Consider the following 17,515-nt stretch of genomic DNA (forward strand, 5'->3'; position numbering starts at 1 on the left):
TGGAAGTGAGAGCTGGACCATAAAGAAGGCTGATCGCTGAAGAATTGATGCTTTTGAATTATGGTGCTGGAGGAGACTCTTGAGAGTCCCATGGACTGCAAGAAGAGCAAACCTCTCCATTCTGAAGGAAATCAGCCCTGAGTGCTCACAGGAAGGACAGATCCTGAAGCTGAGACTCCAATACTTTGGCCACCTCAAAAGAAGAGAAGACTCCTGGAAAAGACTCTGATGTTGGGAAAGATTGAGGGCACAAGGAGAAGGGGATGACAGAGGACAAGATGGTTGGACAGTGTTCTCGAAGTTACCAGCATGAGTTTGACCAAACTGCGGGAGGCAGTGGAAGATAGGAGTGCCTGGCTTGCTCTGGTCCATGGGGTCACGAAGAGTTGGACATGACTAAACAACAACAGATCACAGGCTCTTGGAAGTTGGAGAAGCCTGGTTTAAACTAACACATCTTTGTGTTCATCTACATGTCACTTGCATTATGTAGACACACTTTGAACACATTAGTGTACATGCTAATTCCCTCTTAGGCAGCTTTTTTTCAATTTTAAAAAGTCACATACACAAAGAGGGGAGGGGGAGAATGGTCACAATCCACACGCAATGCGCCTGAAAATTTACCCCTCTGGTTTGCCCAAACTGCAAGGACGTAAGAGTAGCCTTGTTCAAAGATTTAAATTTCCCATTTGGGAGATCAATTGGGTATCAGATTAGCTTTTGGTTAGAGGACAGGTGTCCCTACCCCTCTGCAAAAGCAAAGTGTTTCACCTTTTTATGAATACATTTTATTAGAGTTTATAAAGAGAGATACAAAATTTAATACTGAATATCTTTTTTTGTCCAACATTAAATAGAATTAAAACACATTGAAATGGGGGGCAGAAAAAGGAAGACGAAGAGAAAAAGAGACGATACGAAGAAAGAGATAGAAAAGAACTTAAAAGAGAGAATAGAAAAGATAAAACACAGAAATTAAAGAACTTCTGATTCTTCATTTATCTGCTATATATAAACATTAGTCACTTCGTCCTCTAAAACATAACATCCAACAAAACCACTTTCCATAAACCAACCTTATCAGAGTGTTTTCACCGTTTCAAGGAGAAATGTCTATGGCGACCCTAAGTTAACATTCTTTGGAATGCCTGGCTTTTAATAATTATTGAATAATTATTTTAACCATGCCATGTCGTTTCATTCTGTCTTGTGTATGATTTTTGCTATGGCCTCCGCTACCCCCAAATAAATAGCTTGCCTCCATATCTATTATCATTATTCATTGCCTACCCAAAATCCCAAGGGTGAGTGACAGCATTAAAACACCATGTTAATAAAATAAAATAAAATAAAATAAAATAAAATAAAATAAAATAAAATAAAATAAAATAAAATAAAATAAAATAAAATAAAATAAAATAAAATAAAATCTGGAGCCTGGAGTTTACAGGCACAGGCACCCCTGGGCCTCCTCCCCACCCCCTGCCCTTGTGAGGACACAGCTTAACCCGCCCTGCCCTTCACCCCCCCCCCTTGGCTCCCCCTCCCCAGCTGCTGTTTCCTGTTTACCAGCTGAAGCGGGAGCCTTTCATCAGTGGGTTTCTGAGCTCACTTCCCCCCCAACAGGAAGCCCTGCAGGACACGGCTTCCCGCCACACCCCATCCCGCCACCCCGGGGTGGGGTAGAGGGCAGAGGAGCTGGGGGCGGGCGGGGAAGCGGACTTTAAAGGGCTGAGCCTCGCAGCCTTGCTTGCCATGCGGGAGCAGCTCCGCCAAAGGCTGGAGGAGGCAGGAAGGGTAAGAGGAGCTGGAGGGGAGGAGTGGGCTGGGGGGCTTTGCGGGTGGGGTGGGGGGCTTGGACTGGCTGCTTTCCCCTCTTGCCCAGGACGTGGGGTGGGGTGGGGGGTGTCCCCTCCATGGCGCCTTCAGTTTTCTCTCGGTCTCTGCCTTCTCAGAAGTCAAACCTGTTGCTGTGCTCGAGGAAACTTCCTTCCCTAGTGGAAAAGGTGCTCTAGGGTCAAGACAACCAAATGAATTGGACTCCTTGGCAGGTTTTGAATAAGCATACACAAATTTATCGATGGTTAACATAGCAGGCAGACAATATAAGGATTTATGCAATTTTACAATATGCACAGAACAATATGTGTTAAGAAATCAGAGAGGGAAATTGGGGGGGGGGGGTTGATGAGGAGGTGGAAAAAAAGGAGAAATAATGAAGATGATATGTTTTGATATATTTTGTTAGAGCGTTTATTAATTTTCCAATTTGTTTTGATATTTTGTTATATTGAAATTGTTCATAAAAAAACTTTTAAAAAGAAAAAGGGGCTCTAGGGTCGCAGCTTTGCAGCAGCACCTTATTACCCCAGTGGGGCTCGCTGCCAGGGAAAGTTTGCACGGCCTTTAAATCAGGGTTTCCCAAACTTGGGTCTCCAGTTGTTGTTGTTGTTTTGGACTGCAGTTCCTAACATCCCCGACGACTGATACCGAACATGGAATTTCGAATTCTGCCAAAGGCTCCCCAAAGCCAGGTTGCTGGGTGAAAGCTGGAAGTCACATTTTTATTTTCATTTTCAAATGGTCAGGCATAATCCACTCCAGTTTTGGACTTTGGAATGTGGCTGTCCAGCCCTGTCCTACTATACAGGGGCATAAGAAATTGCCTTATACAGTGGTACCTCAGGTTAAGTACTTAATTCGTTCCGGAGGTCCGTACTTAACCTGAAACTGTTCTTAACCTGAAGCACCACTTTAGCTAATGGGGCCTCCTGCTGCCGCCGCGCCTCTGGAGCCCGATTTCTGTTCTCATCCTGAAGCAAAGTTCTTAACCTGAAGCACTATTTCTGGGTTAGCGGAGTCTGTAACCTGAAGCGTAAGTAACTTGAAGCATATGTAACCTGAAGTACCACTGTACTCATTCAGACCATGATTGGTCCACCTAACTCAGTATATGACCAATACATTCACTGGCAAGCAGTTCTCCAGGAATTCAGGCAAGAGTCTTTCTCACTGAACTTACAGCTTCAGAATAGAACTGCACTAGTGCTTTTGCTCTCTGCCATTTGAGCTCTGTGGGCATCAAGCTTGATTTTGCCATTACTAATGGGTGAAGGAGCTTTGCCAACGAGTGGGCTTCCCCTCTGGCTCCAGCTGTGTCCCTGCAGTTTCCCGTTGCTCTGGCAAATGCTGAAGCACAGAGCAGCTCTCTGCATGCCTTGCTGCTTGCACATCTGCAAATAAGCCCTGGAATGGGAGCTTCTCATGCACAAGAAGCAGGACTCTCTTGTCTGCCTCCCATGCAAGCACAATATATTATTTGCACAAATGTACAGTGGTACCTCTGGTTAAGTACTTAATTCGTTCCGTAGGTCCGTTCTTAACCTGAAACTGTTCTTAACCTGAAGCACCACTTTAGCTAATGGGGCCTCCTGCTGCTGCGACGCTGGAGCACAATTTCTGTTCTCATCCTGAAGCAAAGTTCTTAACCCAAGGTACTATTTCTGGGTTAGTGGAGTCTGTAACCTGAAGTGTATGTAACCTGAAGCATATGTAACCCGAGGTACCACTGTACTCAATACGTTTATTTTTATTTTTTTTGCTAGCATCCCCAATGACTAGTCCTACTAGCCAGGGATAATGGGAGTTGTAGTTCAAAAAGCAACTGGAGACCCCAGTTTGGGAAACCCTGGACTAGATCCTTCTCCTTGCACACCAGACATTTAGAGCACATCTGTTGCCCATTTAGCTTCCCACCTACCCACCCCAAATAATTCTGGGAATTGTTGTTTGCTGGGGTTTCTGGGAAATGTAGCTCCGTGGTCCCTGGATTCTGTGGGGGAAGACGTGTGCTTGAGGTGTACATTTCCATTTATGGTGTCGGTGTAATGAGCAGCTCCTCAGTATTGGGGTGGTGGTGGTCCTCCAGCAGTTTTGGGACTACAATTCCTATCATCCCTAACCACTGGTCCTGCAAGCTAGGGATGATGGGAGTTGTAGTCCAAAAACAGCTGGAGACCCAAGTTTGGGAAACCCTGCTCTGCATTCAAATTGTGCTGCCTTTCCTTGCGACTCCCTTGAACTGCGATGTAAAGATTGGGAGCTGCAGTGATGATTGCCCCCTGTCTAGGACCTGAGCCGTAGATGATGGCTAACGTTGCCACCTTTCGCCTCTGGCCTTGATCCTGTGTCTCCGGCGGCAGCCTGATGTACCAAAACCCATCAGGTATCATTTCCGCCAATACTCTTCTCTTTACCCTGTGAAAAGTGTCAGTTGCTAAATTACCGTTGAAGGCACCAGACCTACTCTGCTGTGATGTCTGTTGTGCGATTTTGATCCTATCGCAAACTTTCAACCTAGTTCACCTCACAGGGTTGTTGTGAGGATGGAATTGGTGGGGAGAGCCATGTATACCCCGCTCCCTGAGCTTGTTGAAGGAAGTCTGGGATATAGATGTAATATTTGATGGCTCGGTGGACTTATTTTCAGTCCATCTTCTGGGCTTACAAGGTAGCTGACATAGCATGAAAACACAATTCAAAAGAAAGCTAGATCATTTCATTGTCAGCAGTACAAAAAAAAAATAATCAATTGAATACGCAGGGCAGTTAACAAAATAAAACAGCAGTATAGATACCGGCAGCTGAAAAATAATGTTCACATAAATTTACCTAAAAGGACACCCCACCCCCCGTTTCCTTCCTGATGCAGGAGATCTAAGAATTTACTAGACTCTGCAGAGTTTGGAAGCTTTAAAAAGCATGAGTCTCGGAGACATATCTTGATGGACCACTAAGCAAGTAGATGGATCCCAAAAAACAGTGTGTTCTCTAATTGCTGGAGAAATGCACACAGGTTTGCCAAATTCTGGTTGGGATAGTTCTGCCAGGTATTTCTCACGCAGCTTGCTCTATAGCAACAGAGACGATTCATTTAGAAACCTGTTTCTTCAACATGGTAAATTGCCGAGCCACATTAAAAAAAGAGAGAGAGAGAGAGAGAAAATCATCACTTAACATCCAGCAATCGTCGTGCTGAGTACTCCGCTTCCTCAAGAGCTAGGAAGATCAAAGTCGGTTTCCTTGCAAAGGGAGAGTGCTGAATGCCTGTAGGGTTTTTGTGGTACATAGGTGAGGGAGCAGAGAATAGCAGCAGGCAGGCAGGCTGCCTTGGTCCTGGTGCAGCATCAGTCCTTAAGTTGCCATCTAGCCAGTGTGGTGTAGTGGTTAAGAGTGGTGGACTTGTAATCTGGTGAACCGGGTTCGCTTCCCCGCTCCTCCACATGCAGCTGCTGGGTGACCTTGGGCCAGTCACACTTCTCTGAATAATAATAATAATAATTTATTATTTATACCCCGCCCATCTGGCTGGGCCTCCCCAGCCACTCTGGGCGGCTTCCATAAAAACCAAAAATACAGTAAAATCACACGTTAAAAACTTCCCTGAACAGGGCTGCCTTAAGATGTCTTCTGAATGTCAGGTAGTTGTTTATCGCTTTGACATCTGCTGGAAGGGCGTTCCACAGGGCGGGTGCCACTACCGAGAAGGCTCTCTGCCTGGTTCCCTGTAGCTTTGCTTCTCGCAATGAGGGAACCGCCAGAAGGCCCTCGGCGCTGGACCTCAGCGTCCGGGCAGAATGATGGGGGTGGAGACGCTCCTTCAGGTATACTGGACCGAGGCCGTTTAGGGCTTTAAAGGTCAGCACCAACACTTTGAATTGTGCTCGGAAACATACTGGGAGCCAAGTCCGAAATCTCTCAGCCCCACTCACCTCACAGAGTGTTTGTTGTGGGGGAGGAAGGGAAAGGAGAATGTTAGCCGCTTTGAGACTCCTTCGGGTAGTGATAAAGCAGGATATCAAATCCAAACTCTTCTTCTTCTAGCTTCAAAACTCTTGTGCTCTTTCCCCTTTCCATCCCCAAATAATCAGTTCCATTTCTCTCCCCCAAAATAGGTGGGTATAATTTAAGACTGGGATGGGAACTGGGTGGATTTGACTTTAATCAAATCGATTTAAATCACTAGTCAGTAAGTCAGTAATTAAATCATTTTTTTTTTACCGAAAGATTCATTCTTGCTGGTATAATCTTAATATTTCCAACCAGATGAAGGTTTCATTTTTGGAATAATAAATTTTCACAGTAGTTTTTACTGTTATATCAAAAATTACTGATTTGGTTATACTATTAGAAAAACATAGATAATTATGAAATTATTGTGAGGTTTAATAAGTTAACTGTTTATATTTGGACAACTTTTATGCTGTACTTTATTGGAAGGAGAAGAATAATCATTTCCTTAATAACAATTTAAACAATTTATTTAACTAAAACAATAACATTATAGCATATGTATCCATGTTTGTTAACTGATGTGGTTAAACTTTTTTAAAAAACAACAACAAAACTTAGACTGAGTTTTAGCACATATGAAAAACTTAAAACAAATCCTTATTTCCTGATGAATAGCATTTGGACTATAATGTAACTTAAATAGATAACTATCTTAGAAAGCATTTTATTTTAAAAATCCGATTTAAATTTTAAAAACTTATTTAAATTTTTAAAAAATCCTGAATCTCTCTTTCCCCCACTTTGTTTTACTTTTTGAAAAGCATCTGTCCCCCCCCCCCAATTCTATTTTCCTGCTCTAAATCACTCCCCTCCATTATCTATTATCCTCACAGAGGGAAATGATGTAAGAATGATACAGGTTCCTGTATAATTAAACTATTTGTGTGTTTGTTCAGTATTAATTATCCCTAGCAAGGCTAATACCAGGTTTAGGAGTGTAATTCATTTCAGGAAAATTGTGGGTGGGGTGGGGTGGGAAGAGGTTAATACCCCCTTCTCCAGTATCGCTGCTTTGATTGAAATAAGAAAAGGTTTGGTTTTTCGTTTTGAAGCTCCCATCAACCCCAGCAGGCAAGGCCAGGAATTGTGGGAGTTGTAGTTCAGTAATACCTGGAAGGCCCATTGTTTCCCGTCGCCTGTTAGAGCTCATCCTGGCTCCATCTCTTTTGGCCCTGTATCTCCGACTAATCTCTGCCTTGTACCATTTTATCCTTTCCCTTCCTTTTGAGTGCAGGCCGCTCCACGTCATACAACCTCCCAGTGCTGCGTTGCATGTCTCCGTTGACTGGGAGCAGGGGTGGGAAAGAGACCAACATGAGTAACTGCTGCAAGACTGGGGCTGGTGCAAATGCTGTGGCAAGGATAAAATTCTAGTGGTGGTGGTGTTTTCTTCTTTCAACGGCATGTGAAGGACGTTATTATCTGCAAGCAACCAAGGAATAATTCCCAGTCTACTCACGGGCAACAAAAGTCAAGTGATCCCTTGCTGGAACAGCTTAGTGTAGGAACCATAGAACTGCACCTGACGACTTTGCTTTGTTCACCTTACTGTGCTCTCTTTAGGGTGTGTGTGTGTGAGAGAGAAAGAGAGAGAGAGAAAGAGAGAGAGAGTGTGTCTCTTCGTCTTTGGCGATCACTGGTAGCCAAGTAAGATTGTCTTCCATAAACGCAGTTTTAACAATGAATCCGTAAGTGACTGTGGAGGCCAATTCTGGATCCACACGTCCTTCCACAGTGGGGACTTTAGTTTCCGGGTGGGAGTTGATCACGGTGTGGATTTGCCAAGCGTGCCTTCCTCTTAGCATTTTTCTCCTTTGTGACCTGAGTTTGAGTGTGTACAAAGCCCACAACACCTTTGGTAAAGGCTGTTCTCCAACTGGAGCACTCGCAAGCCAGTGTTTCTCAGTTGTCAGTGTTTATATACTTTTTTAAAGATTTGACTTGAGACAGTCTTTAAACCTCTTTTGTTGACCACCAACATTACGCTTTCATTAGCGGAGAACTTGTTCTTGGACTACAATTCCCATCATGCTGGCTGGGGCTAATGGGAGTTGGAGTCCAGCAACATATGAAGGGGAATGCCCTCCCCCATCCCTCATCTGTATCTGCCTAGTGTCTCCATCTCTGTCCAACCTTTCCTGTCTCTTCCTTGCTCTCTCACCTGCATCCTTAGCATATCCTACATCAGGCATAGGCACACTCCAGATGTTTTGGGACTACAACTCCCATCATCCCTAGCTAACAGGACCAGTGGTCAGGGATGATGGGAATTGTAGTCTCAAAAATGTCTGGAGGGCCGAGTGTGCCTATGCCTGTCCAAAGGTAAAGGGACCCCTGACCATTAGGTCCAGTCGTGGCCAACTCTGGGGTTGTGGCGCTCATCTCGCTTTATTGGCCGAGGGAGCCGGCATACAGCTTCCGGGTCACGTGGCCAGCATGACTAAGCCACTTCTGGCAAATCACAACAGCGCGCAGAAACACCATTTACCTTCTGGCCGGAGCGGTACCTATTTATCTACTTGCACTTTGATGTGCTTTTGAACTGCTAGGTTGGCAGGAGCAGGGACCGAAGAACGGGAGCTCACCCCATCGCTGGGATTCGAACCGCCGACCTTCTGATCGGCAAGTCCTAGGCTCTGTGGTTTAACCCACAGCGCCACCCACGTGCCTGTCCTAGATTCTAGCAAATAGGCAAATGTATCTGGCAATAACTTCAAACCGGAGGGCTGGCTTGAAACACAATGATGGCGCGTCTTGTTCAAATCCACACTGTGTGCATCAGTCTGTCTGGATTTGAAATTGCCAGAGCAAAGTAGCTCCTGGGGTCTGACGCAGAGGAGATGCTGAAGTCCTGTGACTAGGCCTCCTGACTTTCTTTTTTTTAACTTTGAACTGATGTTGGGGAGCTTCCATTTTGATTGGAGCCACCCTTTTCACCCCTAAGTGGCTGTTAAACTTGCAGTAGAACTGGGGCAGGCATGCCCATATATTCCCCCCCCCCCAAAAAAAATCATTGGGGTTGTGCGGCTTGTGGGAGAGGGAGAGGGGATAGCTCTGTTGGTTAGAGCATGCAGCTGATAACGCCATGGTTGCAGGTTCAACTCCCGTATGGGACAGCGTCATATTTCTGCATTTCAGGGGCTTGGACTAGATGAATCTCAGGGTCCCTTCCAACTCTACAATTCTGTGAAATGCAGTGGGGAAGGGTTGTCATCCATCTCACCTACCCACCCCTGTCTTCCTGTTCCTGTTGGCCCTTGGAGGTCAGGTCTGTTCTGTCCCTGGCAAGCCAAGCATGTGTGTTTAAGCAAATGGTGCTCTGTGGTTGACGTTTGGGGAAGGAGGTGAATAACAATTGCTCAGGGCCCTGCTGCACAACCTGTGTTTGCAACACACACACACACACACACACACACACACACACACACACACACTTTGCTTACACCTTGTGTGCATTGCTAAAAATAAGCTGTGGGGAGCCACAAAGCATGGAGGAAGGGCAGGTTAGCACATCACTATCTTCCCCATCTTCAAAAATGGTTGTGCATGCGAGATAGAGAGAGAGAAATTGAGAGACAGAGAGAGAGGCAGACAGACAGCCAAAGTCTTCCATCTTATCGCTAACCTCTGAATCGGAGAGTTGAAAGGGTGCATTTGCAAGAAATCCAAAAGCAGGGTATCTCCCAACTGTCCCAAAAGCACATCTACCTGCCTTGCGTGCAGGCCTTGGGTTCTATCCCTGGTAGGGCTGGGAGGGACTCATGTCAGAAACCTGCATTGCAGAGGGTTGACCAGATGAGCCCCGTGATCCCTTCCAATTCTGCAGTTCTAGGATACCGAACTTGGGCGACTGTAGTGAATAGATTAGGATTAGTTCGGTTGTAGTGCCACAGTGCTTGGCCTTATTTTGCATTCTGTTTAGGGTTTCCCAAACTTGGGCCGCCAGCTGTTTTGGGACTACAACTCCCATCATCCCTAGCTTGCAGGACCAGTGGTTAGGGATGATGGGATTTGTAGTCCCAAAACAGCTGGGGGCCCAAGTTTGGGAAATCCTGGTTTAGACCTTCTGCCTGCTTCCCCTCTACTGAAGTGTGCATGTTTGGCAACCTCAGTAAACGCTCTCTTGGGCACCCCTCCTTCCTCACAAGCTGGAGCCCTGCAGCATCTCGAAGGCGCCATCTTGGCTCTCCCTGTTCTGTCCGTCCTCCATGCTATGCAAAATTTTATAAACCTCCTTTCCCCTCGGCCTGCCCAAACTTAAAAGCTCCAACCGATTGCTGCCACCGGCTTGCATCCACTTCCCGACCCATTTTGGCTGTGGGGCTAGACCCAGAGGGTCCCATGTGCAGGATGAATGCCAGTGCAGATCCATGCCATGAGTACAGGGTTCCTAGCTCAGTTGCAGAGTACATGTGATGCATGCGGAAGACCCCAGCTCAACTCCCTGGCAGTGTGGTATAGTGGGCAGAGCGTTTGGATTAGGACCAGGGAGATCCAGGTTCAGACCCCCACTTGGCCGTCACTCCTGCTAGGTAGCCTTGGGCCTGACCCTGTCTCTCAGCCTGACCTCCCTCACAGGGTTGTTGTGAGGATTAAATGCAACAAAAGGGACATAGCTGTCAACGTTTCCCTTTTTTTAAAGGGAAATTCCCTTATTCTGAATAGGATTCCTTGCAAGAAAAGGGAAAAGTTGACAGCTATGAAAAGGGATGGTGGTGGAAGAAGCATGTATGCACCCTGACCTCCTTGGAGGAACATGGGGTAAAAGTAATAATAACAACAACAGATAAATCTCCAGTTAAGAGGGACAGATAGCAAGTGATGGGCAGAACTGTGCCCATAGAACTGTGGAGTTGGAAGGGACCCTCAGCATCATCCAGTCCAACCCCCTGCAATGCAGAAATCTTTTGCCCAAGATGGGGCTCGAACCCACAACCTTGAGATTAAGCTCTGCTTCAGAGTCTACCCTCCATGCCCATTGTCCATGCTGGCTGGTGCTGATGGGAGTTGGAGTCCATCAACGACTTTGGCTACCCTTGGTGTAGGCAATGCAAGACTTGGGACCTGTGTGCATAGAGCTATTATGCTTGCAAAGCATTTTCTTACATGCGTCTGTAAATAGCCACAGCGGTGCGGTGCAGCATAGCGGCTGAGACCGAGCTGAGGAGCCCTCATTTCAAATCTCACCTCTGCCGCAAGCTCACTAGAGGCAAGCCTTCGGATCTATTTGTGTACATACGCGACCGTTTCTAATGCGAGGCGGAAAGTGGTTGTTGTTTTTTTCAAACCAAAGCTCGAATTTACATGCTAGCCAATGCAGCCTTTGCCTTTGCATTATAGGCGGAGAGTTGGGAGTGCAAGAATTTATTTCAGTGCTGCACCTCTAAGCTGAATAGCTCAGAAAGGATTTCCTAAATTGTGAGAGCCAATCAGTTCCCAAATGGGATTTGCAGCATCTTCATCTTCGCAAGGCTAACCTGCCAGAGATGATTTCGAGTTGGGGCTATCCTGCCTCCCAGCAGAGTTCTGGACTTAAGCCTGTCTCTTTGGGAGAGCACTTAACTTCCCTGTGATTGCGGGAGGTAAGCGTAAGTATTTGTTGTCGTATTTCTTGAACAGCAAAGTGCATTAAAACCAAGGCTGTGACATGCGGTTGGATGATTTCACTGGTGTATCAATGCAAAACATGTTTATCGACCAAAGGTTTGCCCCCAATTAACCAGAAGGCAGATTTTTTTGTTCTGTTTTTTCTCCTAAAATTGTTTTACAGCGGTGCTTATTAAAAACTGCAGATGGCAGGAAACCTCTTTAAAAGGAAGCAATTCGCCCTTTCTGTGAAATCAGGGGAATATGTGGGAAATAAGCCACTGGAATCCTAGAGCCACTTAACCTGGGAGTAAGACCCACTGAACTCAATGGAACTTGCTTCTGAGTAGATAAATCACAGATTGCACTGTCATTAAATACATACCGCACAATCCTATGCATGTTTACTCAGAGTCCTGTTGAACTCAACCAACTTATTCCTAGATTAAGTGTGTATTTGACCGCAGCCTTCAACTCCTACAATTAATCAATTTTAATTTGTTTTAATTGGGTTTTAACCTGTAAGCTGTTACATGGTAGAACCGGAGGGAGGGGGGATGACTCATTTTAAATATAATAAATACAGTGAATTTCTTGGACTGGAGCGTGACTTTACAGGAAATTCTTATGGTTGCAGGAAGACCTGCTTTGTAAAATCCTGGTGCTCCCCCCCCCACATCCTTTTTCTGTTTTAAAATGGGATGTTTTGAGTTTTTATATCCTGGTCCCTTTTGGCAAAGTCCCAGCAAGGCTAGAATCCTTTCCCCCATCTGGCAGAAAGACAGAGTTTTTCTGCGTATGGCTATGAGGAAAACGACCCGTTATCTTCTGCAAGAGAGACACTCTGCCCCTCCCTCGCAAGAAAATCCCATATACAGTACCAGCATCAACCTCTTTCCTACAGTACCATGAACTACAGAAATCTGGTCTGTTCCTTCTGTCTTAGGCTGTTTCTAGACAACCTGATTGTGTGGTTCTTTTTTTGGGGGGGGGGGTGCCATTCTGATTTATTTGCAGCGAGGTCAGGGTGTTACCCTACCTTTTCCAGCGCATCTTCCTATCCCTTTGCTTATTGCAAAATCAATCTTTTGGGGTATTAGGTTTACTGAACAAGACTCCCAAACAACTATAATTGCACAGCCTGAGATTGCCGGCATGTGACTGAATCCCACCCAGAAACAGCTCTTAAACTTCAAGAGAGCCACTAATATCTTTTTAAAAAACAAAAACCGCAAAGTTGTTAATATGGGCAAAACTTATGCTAAGTTATTTTAGCCTCCTTTTTGGTTTTATGGGCCAATATGAATTGTCTTAATTTCATCTGCTTTTGTTTTTACTGTAATTTGAACTGGTTTATTTCTATTAAATATATTTAATAACTTTTTGAATCTTGTTGAGTACACATACAGTTTCATGTTCCTCTGGGCAGCAGAGCATTCTAGGGTGCAGGACCAGTTTCTCGCAGGGAAGAAATCTTCATGATTTTTCAAAGCCTGTTGCTGCACAGATAGGCAGAGAACAACCTACTTCCTTAGCATTTAAGCACCAGCATTTTTAAAAAACCTGTTTAATTTTTGCCTGGGCATTTAACAGTTGTTAAAAAAGCCCACAAACTTAATTGAAGCATGTTGTTCTTAATCTGACTTTTTATGATCCTTTACTAATTTGTGTGGTTTATTTTTAAATGTTCATTAGCTTTGGTTATTTTGTTGTGATTTTATTGTGTGAACCTGCCCTGATTATTCTGTGAACCGCTGTGGGGTCTTATCATGAACGGTGGTATATAAATCTAATTAATAATAATAATAATCAGGACTCAGCAGAACTCAGCTCCAGCACCTCTCAGATGAGCTCCATTGCCATCATAAGAGAACAAGGGAGGTGTTCATGGTGAGTTCTGGCACCTCTTTCTCTAGAAAAATAGCACTAATAATAACAATAATGTTCTTTTAAGAAGCTGTGACCCGCCTTGCAGCACCACACGCAAGAAGCATAATAAGCAATATATAGGCAAACAGAGCTTCCAGCCCAAAGTGGCGACTGCAGCAGCAGTCCTAGCGCACGATATTAAAAAATAAAGCAGAATCGCAGAGCTGCTTTCTCTTTTCTTCTTGCCAAATTTATAACTCACAAACATCCTTTCAGTTACTCCACCTTGAAGGTAGATGGTGCTTCAGTTATCTTCCAAACTGGTTTTTAAAAAAATAAAAATAAAAAAACAAAACCCTCGCCTGATATACTCTTAGTAGCCCTAAAGGAAACACCTGGTGCTCGCAGCCAATTGCCAGGTTACACAGAGATCTAGAGATAGAGACAGTTTTGCATAACTGCACACTCTCTCTCGCGCTCTCGTACACACACACACACACCCTTTAAGATTTGAATTGCGGTGTGAGCCCTTCAGGAGATTTTGGATCAAGGAGGGTTTTGGCTGAAGACCTCCCAAACACGTATTCTCCTCTCATTCCCCGCCTGGTCCATCTCCTTCGCCCAGAATCCTCTTGGAATAACAAAGTTGGCCCTCAGAGCCAAATTTAAACGCCTCTGTGGCGAAACGATCCGACCTCATACAGAAACCTTGCGGTTTCCCCCTCAGTGTTTCCAATATTACATCTGTGCCAAGTTCATCACGCTTTGCTGACCTTTGGTGAAGGCCTTCGGTGGAGAAAACCCAGCCGTCTTTCTAATAGAAAGACACTGCGAGGTTAGGTAGCACGTGTGTGGTGGTCATCTGAATGAGTGGTTCAGATGAAGTCCAGAAGCGGCTTGACCCTGGTCAGCCAGTGACCCTCACATCTGTGTGGGGATTTGAATCCGAGCCTCTCTAGTCCTAGGTCCAATACTGTAAGCCAAGACTGGCCCCAAATACCTGAAAGACCAACTCCCAATACAGACCCCCCCCCTAAGGTGTTAAGATCGACAGAGGAGTCTTCTTTGGTTGTCCCACCACCCTCAGAAACTCGGGGTGGTGGCAGCAGCCTGGGAGAGAGCCTTCTCTGTGGCAAACCTCCCAAAAGAGGTGTGCCTGACTTCTCCACTGCACAACTTTTCAGCAAATGCTGAAGACACACCTCTTTAACCTGGCTTTAGATAAATATTTAGGACCCACCTTTTTTCTGTGATTGTTAATTGTTTTGAACTCTTTTAAGATTGTGTTTTATTGGTTGTAACCTGCCCTTGGACCTTAGGGTGAAGGGCTGGTAATAATAATAATAATAATAATAATAATAATAATAATAACAACTATCTGCAGAAACACTGTAAAGTGTACGAATGTTAAAATGATGTTGGATATGAAATAATATGGCATCAGTGGTACAGTGTTAAAAAATATGTAAAAAATGAAATAGAAAAAGGGTGGAAAAATAAGGTTATATTATGTCAAAGTAAACAATATGTTAAAGGTGTTTAATTGTAAGGAGGAAAGATTGGAGACATAATAGAAGTGATTACAATAATCAGAAATGAGTTTTGAAGAAGGGTAAGAATTTGCTGTATCTGATTGGACAAAGAGGAATACAAAAAAGGGAGGCGTGAGGAGGTCAAGAAAGTTAGTTTCGTAAACATGAGTCTGAAAACTGGAGTTTTTGTTTTTAATTTTTTCTTTTCTTTTTACTTTTTTATGTGGTGTACTGTTTTTGCTGTTTTGTGTTGTTTTGATGTTTCCTTGGTTCTTGGAAAAATAATTAAATATATTTTAAATAATAATAATAATAATATTAATAATAATAATAATGGACCCTCCACATGCTTGAAACAAAAAAAAATATTTCCAGTAGCACCTTAGAGACCAACTAAGTTTGTTATTGGTATGAGCTTTCGTGTGCATGAACACTTCTTCAGATACCTTCTTCAGATGCATGCATACAAAAGCTCATACCAATAACAAACTTAGTTGGTCTCTAAGGTGCTACTGGAAGGAATTTGTTTGTTTGTTTCGACTATGGTAGACCAACACGGCTACCTACCAGTAACTAGAGCTATGGAAGTCCCCACATGCTGTTGGACTCCCATCAGCCCCAGCCAGCATGGCCAACCATTAGGGACATGGGAGTTGCAGTCCAACAACGTTTGGAGGGTCACGGGATTGTTGGCATTTGAAGAGTGCTTTCCATTTTCTGCCTCTTCTGTTTTGCCCTTGCAGCTACTCTCTTGCAGCCCAGACTTTGCTAACCGTACTCAACTCTTCTCTTTTTATAAACCCCCTACAGATCATTACACTCGGACGGACATCTCTTCCCGCCCACTGCACAAGGAAGGGAGTGTGCAGAACTCTCGCCCCCCTCTCTCCCAACCCTTGTACCAGTGCCAAATGTGTCCCCCACTGGTACAGAGGATGGAAGGGAGGGTGGTGCACAGACACAGTCCTCTTTGGAGTCTTCCCTCCCCAACTCTGATGACAGCTCTAAGCCAGCATCTTCCAGCACCATCTTCCCTTCAACCAGCTCTGAAAGCCAGGCGGCCTCATCTTCTCCCTGCCTTCACTCATAACCACTGGCTCTGCTGATGGCGTTCCCAACGTGTCATCCTCAGACATCTTTAGAGCCCATCAAGGCCTCCTGCCCTTCTCTTGGACAGTTGCCTATTTTGGTTTTTGGTTTTGCCTTCTGGATTTTTGTGGGGGAAAGGGGTATAGGAGCCTTGCCTATTTTATATTTGCATTGGCACTTTTTCTTCTGTGAAATTTTTTGGTGCCCATGACAGGTAATGCGATTTCCAAATGTGACCCCCTCCCCACTCTGGGCACAAAATGATGATGATGATGATGGTGATGATGATGATGATGATGATGATGATGATGATAATAATAATGGGGAAACTCAGCCAGATGGGCGGGCTATAAATAAATAATAATTATTATTGGCTGGCCAAATTAAAAATTGTTCTCGACATGATCGGAAGGATTGTCATTTTTTTGCAGACTGATTTTGGGAGGGAGAACTGGAGCTGTGCTGGGGACTGTAACAGGATATGAAACACAATCACAGACCACATCTGGATCTCGCCATTTAAAGCGCTATGGTGCCACTTTTAGCCATTATGGCTTCCCCCAAGGAATCCTGGGAACTATAGATTGTTAAGCATGCTGAGAGCTATAAGAAGACTACTTTTTCTCTCAAAGAGCTACCATTTCTAGAGTGGCATAGCCATCAATCCCTCTTCCTGGGGAATGCTAGTAATAGTAGCTCTTTGAGGGGAATAGTGTGGCCTAGCAGCTCTCAGCAGCCTTAACAGATGACTGTTCCCAGAATCCTTTGGGGGGCAGCCATGATCGTTAAAAGAGGTATAACAGTGTGGATGCGACTGGGGTTAGAGAGAGGGCAGTGAGTAACTAGGAATGGGGTGACTGGAGAAGGTGTTTGTGACAGCCTGTTTTGTTAGTGGCTGCAAGTGTGCGGCAGGGTGGGAGAAGCGCGTGCTCTCTATGGGGGAAGCTGGAGGGGAAATGCAGCCAGGCATAAAACCAGGAGTGTGGGATAGGGAAAAGGGGACTGCAAGACGGCAAGGTAGAAGAGTCGTCCGAGACATTTCGCCGCCTGAGGCGGAAAAACCGAACGGCGCCACCTACAAAGTCAAGGTGCCTAGTACTCAAGGCCAGCCAAGTCATTTTGGCGGCTGAGGCAGAAGACGTCACGCACGCCTCTCTGGCAGTAAAAAAAAAAAAAAAAAAAATCAACAATAAAATTAAATAAACAGAACAATTTTCTGCCCTTTCATGACATCCAAGTCAGCTTCTTGAGGAGAACCAGTGCTTAGGGGTACTCTCATTTTAACTCAAGAAAATCACCATTTTATAGTTCAAATCGTAAAAAATAAATACAGCAAATGGACAAAAGTACAAAGATTCACAAACATTTTAGTGGTATGCGTACCCTTGTGTCTCCCCAGAAATAAATCACTGAGGAGAACAGATGTAAAGGATTGTGTGTGTGTGCAGGGAAAGAAAGAGGTTTTATTATGCCAACTCTGGATTAAGTGGGTTGGGGATACGCTTTTCTCTCGTTATTCTTAGGGCTCAGGTCACCCAGCAGCATGGCTTGACCACGGATTCAGGACTACTTCACCACACAGA

General features: G+C 44.7%; 1 long non-coding RNA gene across 1 annotated transcript; it reads left to right on the plus strand.

Moving 5' to 3' along the window:
* Positions 1-1,596: 1,596 nt before the first annotated feature.
* On the plus strand, positions 1,597-16,251 carry LOC309328322. Its single transcript, XR_014150773.1, has 3 exons — positions 1,597-1,800; positions 11,197-11,438; positions 15,654-16,251. It is a non-coding gene; the product is annotated as an uncharacterized lncRNA (long non-coding RNA).
* The last annotated feature ends 1,264 nt before the right edge of the window (positions 16,252-17,515 follow it).

The sequence above is a fragment of the Podarcis erhardii genome (assembly GCF_964252035.2).
Source record: "Podarcis erhardii genome assembly, chromosome: 13".
Taxonomy (NCBI): Eukaryota; Metazoa; Chordata; class Lepidosauria; order Squamata; family Lacertidae; genus Podarcis; species Podarcis erhardii.